The sequence below is a fragment of the Anopheles moucheti genome, chromosome 3, assembly GCF_943734755.1.
Source record: "Anopheles moucheti chromosome 3, idAnoMoucSN_F20_07, whole genome shotgun sequence".
In the NCBI taxonomy this organism is placed as follows: domain Eukaryota; kingdom Metazoa; phylum Arthropoda; class Insecta; order Diptera; family Culicidae; genus Anopheles; species Anopheles moucheti.
The window spans coordinates 74,560,465-74,576,251 of record NC_069141.1 but is presented as its reverse complement, the minus strand read 5'-3'; the positions used below and the strand labels follow the sequence as shown (position 1 = coordinate 74,576,251).

General features: G+C 45.6%; 1 protein-coding gene across 1 annotated transcript in view; it reads right to left on the bottom strand.

The window, feature by feature from the left end:
• Window positions 1-6,342, bottom strand: part of LOC128305639 (ubiquitin-protein ligase E3B) — a 62,266-nt gene extending 55,924 nt beyond the window's left edge. The window contains exons 1-2 of the mRNA XM_053043194.1: window positions 6,186-6,342; window positions 6,042-6,107 (exon numbers count right to left, since the gene is read on the bottom strand). The gene's annotated coding sequence lies outside the window, so the exon portion shown is untranslated. The remainder of the gene's footprint in view (window positions 1-6,041; window positions 6,108-6,185) is intronic.
• Between the last annotated feature and the right edge of the window lie 9,445 nt (window positions 6,343-15,787).

Below are 15,787 nucleotides of genomic sequence, written 5' to 3'. Positions count from 1 at the left end.
CGGGGCAAGCTATCCGAAAAGCCACCCAACGAACCATGACAACTAGATCTAGGCGGGTATCCTTTTACAGTAAATGCATCTTATTATGGACCACAAGGACATGGTCCATGTGGGCTATTGCCTTGGTGTACTCAGGTGAGTCTTCCTATATTCCAGCTCTTTCCCCGTTGCTCGGCGTCCTTAAGAATTAGAACAATTGAAACAATTTCTTAGCCATTTGAGCGTGCGTGAGCCACTGTTAAGACACACCACCGGTCAAGGGCATTCATCCTCTCGAAAGGTGGCCCACTCGAAAGGTTCATTGTGCCTGGCAAATATTTTCCCCACGCGACAAAAGCGAGCCACTTGAGGACACTATAGCCCAGAAGCCCACTTCAGGACGCAGTGGCAAGTAGGCTGATCCTTGCCGATTTATTCTTCGTCTTTGGAAAGCAGAAAGACGCAGTCGGACCACTTTGCATAGGCCACTTAGGCGTAATAGGACTTTGGAAATTTGTCAAATAATTGTCTTCCTCCATTTGGGCGTAAGCGGATTGCTATCTTTGCAAATCGAGGCCCTGTTCCCTTGCTTGAAGCCACCGGGTGTGGGTGCGCTCCCATAAAACCCCGCAGCCTCCTGATTATCCACGTACAGAAACGAATCACAGCAAAAACCCACGTGCACTTTACCGGCTCAGTGCTCAGTTCGTCTGTTTACTCGGTACAATTCCTGCCCGTTGTCCAGTCTCAAGTGGGTGCCGTGTGTAGCCAGTAGAAAAGGTTTTTTGTCTCGAAATAATGAAATCCACTCGAAAACGGAGCCAGATATCATTATTATGTTAATTCGAGAACTTAATCCAGTTTAAGGCAGATTAGGCAGGCTCTGGCAGGGTGCGGCTTACCAAGGGGGTTATGGGAAGCGATCGGTAACAATAAGCCCGAAAAGAAAGCGCACGACGAGTGGCTTCCTTTGGGCCTGGCCGGGTGAAAGGTATTCTTTATGCGGTGTGGCCTTTTCCTTCCTGTCTGCCTGCTGCCGGTGGTTCGTGGTTCGGTAGGAGCCACCGGGCCTTGTGTTGAGCCGCACCGAACGTCCTGCCTCAATGCACACTAATGCGACCGCTAAGGAGATCTCGGCTAAGGGTCTTTCTGTGATAGCCTGTAAGCTTTGTGTCTTGTTTTTAAGCTGCAGCGATACTTCAGCAACAGATCGTTGGGAGTATAAACTTGAAAGACGAAGTCTTCAGATATATGAAAGTGATAGCTTAAAGTTAGAGTTGTAGAAGAAGTATTGATGTCAGAAATCGTAAAAATATTTATTATTAATCAAAAAAAGAAGTCTTGCTCATTAGAAAAGCTGTAAAAAGACTAGAACACATTGATATAAAATAAACTCTTATTCTCAGCATGAAAAGCTCAACATGAAGCCACCTTGCGCTACATTACGGTTAGCTCAAACCCTCATCCTCTTCTCACAATCAAACCCAATCTCAAAAGATTTTGATTTGATCGCATAAAAATCGTATAAACACATGATAAAACCACTTCACACAAGGGCCACGGACGGTCAATTTTACGGCCGTACAACCCCGCAGTACCGAAAGTAAATCTTCTCGATTACATCAGCTTCATGATGCGTGTGACGAGGATGTGGATTGTTCCCGTACAATTCCACGTCGTGTCACCGGCATTAACGGTAGCCGTGCTCGAGACCAAACCATGTCACCTCGCCCATGCCGAGCGGTGCCTCATTTTGATCCTCCTTCCTGCGGCAGCTCCGGCACCACCGGCGGACCCGAACGCGCCCGTGGGAAAAAGGTTACCCCGAGGGTGTCTTTACCTCCACAGACGCAACCGAACGAAACAAGAGCAAGAAACCCCTCGAGGGAGACGCGCGGGATCGAAAAACGAGGTGTCAAAAGTTGCCTTCACACATTATTCACTGATTTTTATTGGGAAGGCCGGTAGGCATTAAACGAAAAGCGAACCGTGCAACCGTACGTGGATGGTAGGAGGCGGCAAGCGCAACCACTAATCGATAGCCAACCGATCTAGCGAGCGACGGATACTGACGCGCCCGGTCGAGTGTTGGACCCATTTGGACTGATTTGGTTTTATTTTTTATGTCATCGGTCGGCGCGTCCCCTTTTGTGTTGCCAGGTATTGCCAGTGCCGGCGAAACATTGAAAGCAGTCAACCTCCCCGTGTGTGATCAGTTCGGATGTTTCATTGAGAAATTCCCGGTGGAACCTGTTTGTGCTGGTGAAGTTTTGCGTCGGACTTCCTAAAACGGTTAGTATAAAGTGTTTATCAACAATCAGAAACTACAAAACTTCAAGCATCCACTCCGAACGCTCCCATGGTTTCGGCGTACAAAAGATTCACAACCTGAGCATCTTACAAGAATAAGACAGAAGAAACAACCTAAGAACTGAGATATAAAAATGCTTAAGCAAGAAACACATGCAATTAATATTCATGCTGATCCGCGTCCGCGAAGAACCCTATTAGTGATGAGTCAACGTAAAATTGAAACACATCGATATCACGACTTCACGGTCACTCCCAACGTCGGCTCTGGGCCCCATCCAGAAATTGGGGAGCCTCAATGCCCTGTCTGCCCCAACCCCCGGTCAGAACCGGTCGGAATAGCCAAACGATGCCGAAATGGCGTTTGAATGGACCCTCCGTCGATGAGGTCTCATTCGGTTTCGTTTTATTTTGGCAGGTTCCCTGGAGGACTTGGAGGTTTCTTCCCTTTAGTGAGGGTTTTCATCGATAATTAGTTTATCACGTTGTTGAAAAGCACCGCTAGGGGATGTCTGTTCGTCATTTTTAATTTCCGGTCGTCGAAATCGCCTTCACGACACAGGCTCTGGACATTGATGGTACAAACGTTTTTTCGGTGACGAGGGTCTGGAGGGGAAGAGTTGGGATACTAAAGCGGAATTTCACAGACACGCATCAACGACCTAATGGACACATTTGAATTTGTTTACCAAATGTTACCCTATTGAAATCAATATCACGAATATCGCGCGCGTAAAACACTTGTGCCAAGGAAAGGTTTCGAAATTCCACCCGCTAAACATCGATCGTTCCAAAGTGTGGATCTCTTAGACACCGGAAATGGTCAATTGTAGCGCTATCTCTCCCCACAGGTAGCGCACCCCTCAGGGAGATCTACAGCGTCGGGAGCAACACGAGTTAGCCAGAGCCTCGGTACATCGAGCGATCTACTTCGCTAATAGGTGTGGTTTATGCTGTGATCACAATCTTCGCGCATCGCAGCACCACAAGAACCGGGGTGTGGGGAGGAACATCTTCAAGTGTCTTAAACTCCCCACCAAACGGAACGCATCTTGGATAGGCTGAGCCTCGAAAAAACCCAAACAACTAGGAACCGAAATTATGGGGGAAACAGGAAAAGATGCGAAGGAAAACAGATTTTGGTCGAGGCAGGCAGCGAAACGGAAAATCGTTCTTATACTGACGCACCTAAATTAGTAGCGCAAAGCGGTGTTCGGATCGCAGGTCAGGTCGTTTGAATTTCGTTGCCGGAATGACTCTATCCATAGGTGATGGGTTCTATTGTGGTAAGGAGCGTTGAGTGTTATAATTGCTTCCTGTCGAGGGAAACCACCACATCGCACCACCGTGCGGTGCGAAAGACCGCTCGCGATCGTGCGGAATACATCGAGTTGTAATACCTTTTTCTGCTTTGTTTTTTGTATTTGTTCTATTCGTTTGTCTATATCCTCTCTTGATGCCAGATGATGCCCCTACACCATATCACGTGTTTGCGTGCGGTAAATGTCGCTAATGAAACGGTAATAAAAGCGAATATTTTAATCAGCCCATTTTAATCACCATTTTACCTGTTGAGCCTGTTTCTGATAACATCTTAACCAAAACCAAACCCAGGGGACACCCTTTCTTTGGACTATTTTCCCTCCCCACCCCCACCCGAAGGTACAGTTTTCAACCCCAACGATTCTCCAACGCCAGAGCCGGTAATGATGTTTCCTTTGCCTCGGCATGATAATCGTGAATATATTCGCTTGATGAAATCAGGAATATTTAAGTGATTCTCCACGCTCACGGGTCGTCGCTGCAAAAAGAACACAGAGTTGTCCCGAAAAAAAAAGGGTTCCAATCTGCGCGCTCACAAATGCGCTCATCAGCTCATCAAACCCCGCAAAAGCACAGCGCCACGGGTTGGAAATCAACGCGGTGGTCCATCAACACCGTGCGTGCTCATCATTTATGTGCTAATAAATGAATAGCGGTTTGGCTGTTTCGATTCATGTTTTTTCGGCTAATCATCGCCGTAACGAGTTTGACCGGTGAAATAAAACTACAGCGTGGCCTCAGCGGCGAAAAAAAAAAATCACCACACAGACACATAAAACCTAGCCTTGGCTGCCTTGGCCAAACGATAGTCGGTGCTGGCCCGGCTCTTAAAGTGGCCACACTTTCATCAGCCAGGGCCGGATCGCAACAAACACACACGGGCTCACGATTCGATTTAGACTTGAGCGCAGAAAAGTGGCTTAATTGAAAACAGCCAAACAGCACCCAGCGTCCATCGTGCGCGTTCTGTGCGGGATCGTTTGGGCCGGAAATGAACACACACACACACGAAATAAAAAAGCACACCCCAAAAGTTAAACCTCCCCACTCGTTCGCATGAATGGTGCCCGGTTTATAGCGCTGTGTTGTAAGGGACTTGCCCCATGCAAGAAGGGGGAGCGAAATATCAGCCGGATGACGATTTTATTGCTGCAGGCCTGCGGCGAACTCGGCCGAACGCACGCTCGGGCACGCTTTCGTCTTGCCTGATTTTCCCTGTTTAAGCTCCCCGGATCCAATCGGTCGCCGGTCGCCGGTGAACCAGTTTCGATTGGCACGATTGGCCCGGCTCGGAGGCTTCACCGAGCGCACCGGGGGGGTCTCGCTTTTATGGTCGGCCGGTCGGACCTTTACATGCATATAAATAAATCCAAAATAACAACGAGAAGAAAAAAAAAATAACGCAAACTCCCCAAAACAGCTCAGGCCCGGGCCAGAAATGGCGGATTTGTGGTGGATTTGTTTGAACGAACGCTGGTACGAACGTGGCAAAACCGTGCTGGTTCACGCCCCGTGCTGGTTCGAGGCTTGTTGGCGGGAGTGTGTTTGGTCGGGCGGGATGGCTATGCTCCGGGGCAGGATGGATTGGTGAATGTCGTCCCGAGAAAGGTGCAGCTGAATGCAGCTCAGTTTCAGCAAGCGGTCAAACAAAATGGAGTCACACATTGCTTGGGTTTCTTCAAAGGTGTTTTCTAAGGTGTTGGAAGGTGTTGTTGTTACCGATCATTGAAAGGCATATGTACAGCATGGCCCATAACAAAATTCAACAATATTTAAAGTTTAATTTTGGCTATATAGCAGCTATAGTTTCACATATATCAGATATGTATACGATGTCCACGAAAGAAATCCCTTTGCCACTTTTAAAGCATCCTTCTTGATGATCAACGTCTTTAGAAAGCGAGAAAGTTGGAATCCGAGGTCGGTTCGCACTTCAAAAGAGGTGAAATTCGTGAAATAAAAAGCTAAAATGAAATCCAGTATGATCCTTCTGACGAAAGATGCCAAGATCTCCAAAACTTCCATGAAGCGATTGGTCAAAGATGACTTAAATGCAAATAACAAGACACCACCTAAAATGCCAAAAATGCCAAAATGTCAAAAAACAACCTAAAATTAAATGCCACCTAACAACGGACCGGATCAAGGCACTACGGTTGGAACGATCGAAGATTTTGGTTGATCGGGCTCGAGAAAAAGCATCTTTTCGTGGTGTTCTCTAAACAAAAACTTTTCACCAGCGATCCTGCAAGGAAATCGCGCACGATCAGGTTTATTTCGATGCAGATGCAGGAGGATGTTCCGGAGAAGGAAATGTTTAAGTGAACTTCTAAACATTTGCGCCGGAATCATGGTTTTCAGAGCAGTTTCACGAACTCACGACCCTTGTTGCCCACGTCAGACGACCCGAAAGATTTGGCAGCACCTACCTTAGCGCATTTCCTCATCGGCACCGGATGGTCCAATGTTTCTAGAAGCATTGGACAACGGAGTATCTGCAGGAATTGCAAAAACACAACATGAGACATCACCGAACCAACGACATACTACCTGACTGATGGATGAATCCTTACCAACAACCCGATGGTCCCTCGCACGCATCATCGTCATTCATCCGGGCAAGGACTAACTCACACGCGTAGTTAAACTAAACACTGCCAAAGGGCATCATCACACGTCCGATCACTACAATTTCACATCACACACATCACATTTTACATCTGATCACATTTTACCACTAGCCGCGAACCCGACCAACACGTGCTAACAACTTTAGTTTGTTTTTGTTATGACATTCTGTCATGGGGGGCGGGGGGGAGTATGTTCACGCGCAACAACACAGCAAGCAGGAAGTTGACACTTGACGATCGGTTTCGTCAAGTTTCGTCAACTGTCGGAAGGTGAGTCGGAAGGGGCACTCAAAGGCAGTTTTAATAAGTACGGGTGCAAAGCAATAAATCACTCTCTTTTTTCTACGCTACATCATCAATTACGGTAATTATTAAGAAAGAAAGAATTACTTTGCCATGAGAAAAAGACCTTAGAAGGTGGTGTACAGATTTTCACATGTTTTATGGACCACACTGTGATAGATGATTACTCATTGATTTAATTATAAATATAATTCAAAAAATGAACATACACAACAACATAAGAATATAAAAAATTAAATAGAAAAAGTAATAAAATCCCGACGAATCAACCATTCTTATCGTCTGTCGCTGTTTCATCCACATTTATGCTTCAAAGATACACAGCCTTCAAGCGTTAGATGATAGACCCTGCCAGACGACCAGGGAGACATCGAACGCACGGCTGTAAACCTTGGACCCAATGCCACGCGCACATCCCCGTGACGGATAATCCGCAAAACGGTACCGGACCGACAAAAGCAAACGCAGCACTGCCACCGCACCGTTCATGTGGAGTCGCAAGTGTTGAAGTACCGGGAGACTAGCCCATCAACGGCCCACGGTTAAGACCGTACGGCTTTGGCGTTGGTAAGCTGCCGATCCTAACGCTCGAGAGTGTACAGCACGATCGCAGCACGATCGCTTCGGATCGTTCCACCCGGCCGCCAAACGCGGCGAAGTCGTCGCAATCCTAGCAGCAAACATTCCCGGGGTGCGGTGATCGTTTGATATTGTGCCGAGTTGGCCGTTTGAAGCTACCGAATGGATCGCTCGGTCCGGTACAGGTAGGGGGTGCTTCAAAAGTAACGCAACATAAGCCTTGTCGGTGATGAAAGTCACCAACGGCCGGTTGGTAGGCCAGTTGGGGGATAGAAGGCTTCCAGCGCTGGTAGGGATTTCGGGATCGCTATAGATCTATTGCCGCTGATGAGACGAAATCACTTCACGGATCAACAGAATTGGCGCATCTTCCGGGTGAAGGATTCGGTTAGGTTTTTTGAAGAATCAGCGAAGTATCTCATGCTTGTTAGGTTAATAATGGGACAGATAGATAGCCTTGCGAATATATATTTGACGTTCTATATGCCATGTCCAGAACCAATGAAGAAAACCGCTTCAACAATAAACCATTTTTATTAGAATCTTTTAAAGGCTCTTTAGCCTACAAACAGGACAGATTATGTGATCTTTAAGAAATGCATTACGTTTCTCTTTTGCTGGAACGTAGAACCTTAATCTCTGATATTGAAACTAGCAAGATCTTTAACAATAACGCCCTATGAAATATGGTTTAATACGTCTAAAATATTGATGTTTAGAGAACTAACTATACAAGAAGTTCATAAGATAACAACAGAAAACCAACTCTTGTTGGTCAAAAAATACTCTGGAGTTGATATACTTTAATATCAGCAAAGAATTGTACTTCAATAACTTCGTATAAGTAATTTCGTTTTTCTCAAACTAAGCATGAGTTACGAGGTAGAACTCGACATCATCATTATTGTTAAAGTTCTCTACAAAATATGAATACTTACTTGATAAATTTGGACTCAATCACTACCCCACAATCTTTTCTTAGCTTCGGCAAAAAAAAATCCATGATCGATCAAGCGGTATGATTGACGGCAAAATATCTAAACGCAATAAAACACCATCCCCTAAACAAAAAGGAATGCCGCACCATCGAACCTCCTCAAGCGTAAACTGCTTTCGGGTTAAATCCTACGGGATGATGCCTTCTGCAAGTTGACGAAGTTACAGGAAAAGCATAAACCTGCCAAAGACACATTCAGCAGCATGTAACATACTTTTTTTCTTCCTCTGCGTGCACGCTCTTTTCTCGCTTCGTCCACATCGCCTCTGTGCGCCGCGCACCACAACAATACTTCACGCGGTACGAACCGTTCAGGGGGTTTCCTTTGGGCCACGCTTGTCGAGCACCGTTTGGCCGGGAAGGTGAAGATATAAAAAGGTGATTGAATAATTTAACACGCGGTCCCTATCGGTCCCTTTGATGTTGGCCGCCTTGTTAATCCGTCCGCTCCGCCTGTGCGACTGAAAAATCCCCGCCTGAGTTGGCTGGATTCGATCGGCTCCGTCTCCGCCAGCTCGCTAGCTGTCTCGGTCCGTCCGATCCATTGATCGTGCTGTCGTGGTGACTTTGACATAGCTACGTTCCGACACGGATGCACTTTGTTGCAAATTTTCCAGCAGTCGTTCGATGCAACGGAACCGGGAACGTTGGAGGATATCGATGATGCTTTGGAGCGGACGGTTCGTCCGGTTCGGTGCGCTCATGCGTAAATCGTCTGATACGCGATCGATGCATCGGAATTTGGCCGTAATCGTTGGCATTCGGAATGGGAATGGCGAGGAGGGGTGTGGAAAACTGTGGAACCAATTAGTGAAATCGCTAATGGGCAGATCCTGCGAGTTCGGTGTGGTCGATGCGATCATGTGTCCAAAGCAGTTGCGGTCAGCAGGTTTGACCGAGTTGGTCTAATTACTGGGAATCATTTTTATCAGACAGAGTGAAACTGTTAGGAAGAAAGGTTTTCATCATCCATTTGTAGGTTATTATAACTTGAGGATGTCGGGAAGTCAATTGTGTATCTAAAAGCTATAAGATATTTTAAATAATTCAATGAAGATGATAATACAAAAAGAAATAAATTGTATTCTTCAACCTTCATTTAAGAGATGCGAAGCAATGAATGACTCCACTCACCTTGGTAAGCGCGAACGGAACGCCTGACACGCTGCCTCAAAAAAAGCCTGCCCAACTCAACACTGTACATCACGCAACGCCACTTTGACTGATGACAAATTTTTCCCACGCTTCCCGTGATGCCCAACGATGGAAAACTCGTTCCGACACACCCCTAACCAACACCCCAGCAGTCCGGGGTTGCTGATAACAGCAGCACAACTCTATTTCCGTTTTTAGCAAACTGCATCAAATTACGTCAGCCCTTGTTCGGTGCATTGCGCTCTCGGGGGAACCGATTCGAGGCGGGAAAAGCGACCGTTTCGCGACACGAACACAAATCAACCATCTCCACGGCAAAAAGGTGCTAGAAAACATCTTCGAGCAGCAGAAATTCTCCGTGTTTTTTGTTGTTGTTCAGTGTCGTATCTTTATGGTCGTGTCACTGTGCGGCCACTCGGCCGATCGAGCGAACGGAACCACACTAAATGAATTGTAAATTATCCGCCGACCATAAAATCAATCATCGCCCATATTAGCCGGTGGCGGCCGATCGCTCCAAAGCGGTTCGGGTTTTAGACGATCGTAAATGGAAACCCCAACTCGATCGTAAATGATAATTACATTTCGCATTTCGCGGCTAGCGTGACTAAGCTCCGAGTTCGTAAATGCAACTTGTCGAATGTCTATGTCAAAACTGGAAGGGTAAATACATAGTTTAAGTCGAGTGCCATGCTGGGAGGTCCAGCCACAAGTATCAACCGCTCGGTCGGCAGTTAATTAGCAAATTCCAACCGATCGATCAGGGTGAAACAATTATAATGTGTTGTATTAGGCGAAAAATAAGGACTCCATTTCACGATATGCAACAAGTGCTCTTCTTCAACCTGCTATGGACAGTGGGGAATTAAAACGCTTAAACAACTTCTTGTCAACAAGTGTCTAGTGTCGTGTAGTCGCCAACTCATCTTAAAACGTGAAATAATTTATTTTACGACCCACTCGCACCCACTGGTTCGCGTCCCCACTGGGGTTGATTGAACACGAAACATTTGAAATGGGTTTTTGCCTTTCGCGAGGCCGCGCAAACTTCGGTTCCATCCGATTACCGACAGCCACCTGCGCGTCCTTCCATCCGGGTGTGATTGCAGTGAAGAAATGATTATGACGTTCGGCCAAACGATCCTGCTCCAGACCGGTGATCATCTGCTCCACCCGTAACCCAGCGAGTTTGATCGCGCCAAACCAGGCCAGACCGGACCTGGGGAGTTGTTTTATTGTGTGCTAAAATTTTAACACTCTCGCAACCTTCCCCCCTCCGGTACATTATCGAGCAATCATCTTCATCATCGACGGAATCGTCGTCGTCGTCCGTTACACCGGCACGCAGGTGTCACGGTGCACATTAAGCATTTAGCCGAGTGTGTGGAGCATTGTGCAGTGAATGAAAGGCTTGTTTCTGTTTTTTGCTTATACTGTTTTCTTTCTGTTTTTTGCTTATCCTCTTCCCACCGATGATCATCACTGAGCTACATCATAATCAATTAAAAAATGGTTGGGACGAATAAATTAAACGGCCGTATATTCTATCGACCGTGTGGAGTCAGGTTCATTTTTATGGAAAACTTTTATTTATGGCACACATTTCTTGCATTTGTTGCGTCAAACATTTGCTTTGTACTTTTGTATTTAAGTGGTTTTTGTTTTGTGTATGTACGCAACGAAATGTTCTGATGAAGTTATGATTTTATATATCTGATGGCATCTCAATTAAAGGGTTTTCGGGTTTAAGTGATAAAGTTAGAACCAATACTGAATTCTTTTCCAGTTGAACACCGTCCAGTTAGGTAGAGTTATCTGTGGATTTCTTCTCCCATTCGGGGTTTTGATCAATATGAATCGTATGTAGTCATGTCTGTCAGGTGTGCGATTGAAGAATAAAAATTCTTACCTTAAAAGTCCAAGCAATGTGTAGAATTTCCACATCTACTTCCACATATTCTATTTCAACTGAAAAACAGTTCAGAAATGGCTCCAACCCCGAATTTTGAAAACCCTGTATTGTATTGTATCCGTCGAAGTCTTCGATTCTAAGTGCAATACAGGGTTTTTGAGTGGAAGTAGCAAAATTGGGGTCATTTCTAGATTTTGTCATTTTAATTATCTAGTTTACTGACTGGTCGTAGTGGTTTTGTGACTTTTAATTTGAAAATAATACGGAAAGTTCTAATTTTTCCACTTCAACTCAGTAACCCTGCACTCGTCACAGCTAACAAGCCAACTCAAATAATACTTCGTTTTATATCGTCAAATATTACGAACCTAATGAAGCTTCGCAAATCACCAATTTGTTTTGGACAATGTACCCCGTTTATCAAACACGTTTATTGCCAGTAAATTACCTACCTAACAACATTAATTTTCAAAGCAATTTCAAACCAAACCAACCATAAATCATCGATCAAATCTCGTCGAACTCTTACACCCTATGTCGCGATTATCACGCACCCCTTCCATGCACGTAACAGTGTAATAAATTTCCTTACTGACACACGACATTGATTTTTCCTGCCCAAAAATGGTGTGGACAAAAGCGTTTGCATCGCTGCTGGCGTCTTAAGACGATCGACTGAGTAAACAACAAATGCATATCTTTCATTTGGAATGCTCCGCAAGCTCAAGTGTGTTTAACCTTCCCTGACAACGGGACGATAAGCGGTACCGTTCGTCCTAAAGGATGAAGGACCATCCCTTGCACTCGACCTGTGCAGACGAACGAAGGGGTGCAATATAATAATTAGCATAATACGTCTGCCGCCATCGCTTATTAGTGTTCGGTTGCCGCCAGCGACAACACATCAGCAGATCCTCCCGGACGTTGGTCACAATGGGCACAAACGGGGCACCCACCGGGCAAATGTTAATGAAATTATTTAAGACGATTATCTGCCGGATTCTATGCGGCGAAAAAGGACGCAGGACGAGCCAGCCGTTTTGACCGATGATACCTCGAGCGATGGGTTAGGACTCGTTTACCGACAGGCCGATACCTCCCTCGCCTTTCAACAGCCCAAAAGGTGCTCCAGAATCGCACGGCAGCAATGAGACTTTTGGCAAAACTTCTAATGGAAACTCGTGAAGGAGGAAGGATTTGTTTACGCTTCGGTACTTAGACATTTACGATCGGAACCATAAAAGAGCACTTGAGCTACCCGAGACGAGACGGCCGACTCGGAATGGTGTGGAAAATGGGTTTATTGAGCCACTCACCGCAAAGCCGACTACAGCGAAACGGCAACCGCATTCCCTACTGGGACGTTTAGGTAACGCGAACAAATCAACTTGCTGCTGCTGCTCTTGGTCATCCTTTTTTTCTGATTCTTTATTTTAATTTAATCACGACTTTCCTTTCGTGTAAATTTTCCCAGCTAAAAGTATTGCCACCTCGCGAACCGTGTCCGTTCCCGAGGGCTTTCACTGCAACTGCGAATGCGAAGTGTGCGTTGAAAAAGCATGCCATGTTTCCTGAGGAGCCTGTGTGATCGCGAGTCGTTGGACGCTGCCTTGCTACAGCCTTTTGGCGTCCAGTGTGGGCCTCCTGGGACTTTGGTTTGCCTCCTGGAACGTACTCGACCGATCGGGGTGTAATTGATTAATTCGTAACAGGTTCGCTTGCACGGTGCGTCCACAACGAACCGCGCATTAATTCGCCGGTATTCGGTCAGGTATCTACAGAGTATTTCTCACACTAACCTGCATGAGTACAAGAATATTTTATCTGTTTTTTTTTTTCAACATCTCTCAAAAGTTCAGTAAATGTAAGCGCCCATTCCTGAACGTCTAATGCCAACAGAAACACAAAGAATCAACAGAACACTCCACGATTCATTGCTCCAGCTCTCGAAGATCTCCAAATTTACAGGACACTACAGAACCGGCTAAACCAAATTAATTAAGCACATATTAAATAACCTTCTCCGGAGGCACATTTTAATGCGTCCGAGCCTTTCCGCGTACACGGTTGTCTCTGGTTTTATGCGCCCATTGGAGCGATCTCCATTTTCCCACCGCGTCATCAACATAATCGAATAAGCTAACGAAAAGTCGAAACATACATTCCACCCAAAAAACTAGGACACCCTGTGATCGGTGATTTTCGCAGGTGGAAAACAGTGATCTAATATGGCAGCGCCAAAAGCAACGAAAAAACAACCCCAGCGATTCAAGTTGCACGACAAACAGGAAATTTCGAACAGCACCATTCGGCCCGGTGTTGGCCAGGGATGGCCAGAAACCATCGCTGGCATCGGTGATGCGCGTTTGCAATTTAATATTCATTACAATCACTGAAGGAATTTTATTACCACATTTCAGACACTGTTCACAAAACCAGAACTGACTGCACTTGGGAAGTTCGGGTCCGCGTTTTCGAATGATCGATTGAGGAAAATGTGACGGAAATTGTGCAGCAACGAAGCCAAACAAAAAAGAGCATGGTTATGGTAAGTTTTACTTCACTGTCACGAGTTGTGGCGTGATATTTGGTGGAAGTTACTGACTTGATAAATAGAGAGAGTAAAGAATGATCGTGACAATAAAATAAACTTCTTTAATTACTCTCTTTGCGTTTTGTACCCAAAATTGAGTCATTAAATAACGCGCATTGCATTAAAATTTAGTAAATTCTTCTTTTCAACAAATATTTCCAAATCCTATCATGCACATCGCCGAAATCAAACTCATCGATGATCGCCGTTGCTAGCTATGTCAAAGTGAAAAACTATGTTTAAGCTTGATTGAAGATACCGAACGCAGGATTAAAGCCGCGTCGCGAAGGAATCAATGATTTCATCAAAGGTTTCGGTACCCCAAAAAGTTCTATCCATTCGATCGCCCAGAACCGGCCAAGAATGCGCCGAAAGGATTGCCGATCTGTTGCTTAATCCTTTTCCCAAAACGATCGGTAGAAAACATCCATACGACCAATCGAACGATCGAGATAGCGAGATAAAGGGACCTCAAGCCAAAAGGTGAAGAAACAACAAGAAAAAAACCTCTTGAAAATGAGTCGCCATTTTCACTCCTCATCATTAGACGGCCGAGATGCCGATGGTTTTGCGGGAAACGATCGCATCCATTAGTGGTTCGTTCTTAATGCACACACACTCCGGTTTTTTTTTGCCTCTTTCATCCACGAGGCACCTGCCCTGGTGGCGCCCAACGGCAAATATTCACACGAAGACTTGGAAGAAAGGCTAACAAAAATAAAAAAACTAGCAACAAGTTTTGATCCCGTGGCCCACAAGGACTCGGAAGCAGCAAAAACGCGTGGGTAATCGTGAGTGAGATAGCCAGCAGAAGAAAAAAAAAACCGAGCAAGCAAGCTTCCAATCGGCCAATTTCTAAAACAAACATCCAAAGCGTCCTTCTCGCACCCAGCCTGCATTAGGGCTGGTGGTCCTATTTTTTTTTTTCGTTTAATCCCGCCGCCCGTGCGCGTAGCCTTTCGTGTCGGGTGAGCTGAGCAAGGCTCCAACTGTTGCCATTTGCCGTGCGTGGTCAAACAGCTGCCACGTTCGTCGCTGTAGACCGCAACAATGTTCCGGAGCCGGAACGTTCGTGCACCATTTTGGAACATTTTTTCCCGAAAATAACGACTCATCCGACAGGCCCTATCGAAGGTGCTTGTCGTTTGGTTCATTTAAAGATTGTATCATTTACACGCGACCTCATTTCCACCAAACCTGAGCATTGGCGTCCACAAACCAGCGACAGACGGTAGGCGAAAATTATTGGAAAAAGAGCCTGAAGATGCCGATTTTTATTTCCACTACCGGTAGACACACACGTAAAACCACAACAGCGCTAGCCAAACGATTAGGTGTAAAATTAACCACACAACAGTTTTTTGGACCTCAGTTGGACCTTTTTGGTCGAAAGCCTAGACACTAATGTTTGCCTCTAAAATACAAATGTTTACCTTGCAACGATTGGAGACAAAGGTAATGGATTCGGTTGTTTAGACATCCAAAAAAGGTGAAAAGAAATGTATTTGCGTGAATCACTGCTTTTCACTAGCGTCCGATCGACCGTGTCGCAAAGGCAAAGATCATTTGTTTTTAGAAGCTGAGTGTTCCGGATGACATACCAAGGTGAGTGTGAGGCTTTTCAGAAATTAGCTTCACCTAGATAGAACGTTTCCTAACGGGCTCTACACCTGCAACCGGCTCCATTTTCCTTACTTTCCTTGGCTTTTCAGCGCATACCAGCGGTTCTCCTCGTACTCGCTCGATATTAATCCTGTTAATCAAACGAAGAAGTGAAGTAAAAGCACGAAATTTGACACCTAACCCTCACCGGCATTGCATTTGGGGCTGGGGGGAGGACTAAAGATAGTGTAGACATACGTTTGTAGCTGGTAGCCGATCGCTCAAACAGGTCAGTAACAAGCGCACCACAAAATCTCACTCGTCTAGCCGAAGGAAATCGAAGGTGAGTGTCAAAATTGGAATTGTTTGAGAAAGTTGATACTCACGGGTATGCGTGGTTCTTC